This window comes from Mus caroli, chromosome 5 (assembly GCF_900094665.2).
Source record: "Mus caroli chromosome 5, CAROLI_EIJ_v1.1, whole genome shotgun sequence".
Classification (NCBI taxonomy): domain Eukaryota; kingdom Metazoa; phylum Chordata; class Mammalia; order Rodentia; family Muridae; genus Mus; species Mus caroli.
The window spans coordinates 3,190,998-3,192,401 of record NC_034574.1 but is presented as its reverse complement, the minus strand read 5'-3'; the positions used below and the strand labels follow the sequence as shown (position 1 = coordinate 3,192,401).

General features: G+C 39.6%; 1 non-coding gene across 1 annotated transcript; it reads right to left on the bottom strand.

The window, feature by feature from the left end:
- Positions 1-1,004: 1,004 nt before the first annotated feature.
- On the bottom strand, positions 1,005-1,111 carry LOC115031266. The gene has a single exon (XR_003836865.1). It is a non-coding gene; the product is annotated as a U6 spliceosomal RNA (small nuclear RNA).
- Between the last annotated feature and the right edge of the window lie 293 nt (positions 1,112-1,404).

The following is a 1,404-nucleotide window of genomic DNA, read 5'->3' as shown; positions in this document are numbered from 1 at the left end:
CTGTAATTGAAATATATTGTATGAAAAACTATTTTCAATAAATAAATAAATAAAGGACAGAGACTTTGGATAACAGTTGAAGTTGTTCTCTGGCCTCCACATGCATGTGCACTCACACACACACAACCCATACACATATGTGTACCTACATGCATATCAACACACACACACATTGATAGAACTTAAAACGTATTATGTATGAAAATTTGTTTATTAGATATTTTCTTTATTTACATTTCAAATGTTATCCCCTTTCCTAGTTTCTCTCTGAAAATCCCCATCCCCTCCCCCTTCCCCCTGCTCCCCAACACACCCACTCCCATTCCTGGTCCTAGAATTCCCCTATACTGGGGCATAGAACCTTCACAGGACCTAGGGCCTCTCCTCCCGTTGATGACCAACTAGGCCATCCTCTGCAACATATACAGCTAGGGCCACAAGTTCCACCATGTGTTTTCTTTGATTGGTGGTTTAGTTCCAAGGAGCTCTAGGGGTACTGGTTAGTTCATATTGATGTTCCTCCTATGGGACTTCAAACACCTTTAGCTCCTTGGGTACTTTCTCTAGCTCCTTTGTTGGGGACTTTGTGCTCCATCCAATGGATGATTGTGAGCATCCATTTCTGTATTTGCCAGGTACTGGCAGAGCCCCTCAGGAGACAGCTCTATAAGGCTCCGGTCAGCAAGCTCTTGGCATCTGCATAGTGGCTGAGTTTGGTGGTTGTTTATGGGATGGATCCTCAAGTGGCAGTCTTTGGATGGTTTTTCCTTCAGTCTCTGTTCTAAACTTTGTCTTTGTCACTCCTTCCATGGGTATTTTGTTCCCCCTTCTAAGGAGGATTCTGAGATTCTGGGCTAATATCCACTTATCAGTAAGGGCATATCAAGTGTGTTTTTTTGTGATTGGGTTACCTCACTTAGGATGATATCCTCCAGATCCATCCATTTGTCTAAGAATTTCATAAATTCGCTGTTTTTAATAGCTGTGTAGTATTCCATTGTGTAAAAAATATGGAACCCTTCATGAATTTGTGTGTCATCCTTGCACAGGGGCCATGCTAATCTTCTCTGTATCGTTCCAATTTTAGTATATGTGCTGCTGAAGAAAGTACTATATGAAAAATTTTGTAAATCATTTTGAAATTTGATCTCTAATTCTCCTTTGAAAGCATAAGCATTATTTTTAATAAATAAAATGCAGGAAGTAGAGTCAATATACAGTGACTATATAATTTGGAAGGAAAATGTTGAGTAACATAGGTAGACCCTGGCTCCTTAATAATGAGCACCCTACAATTTTCAACAAGAAATCTCTCCCTGTTCTAATGAAGCCAGAGTTGTTAGGGTATAGACCATTTGAAAGTCTAAAGAGAAATATAAAGGTATTAAATGCTGCTGACAAGGT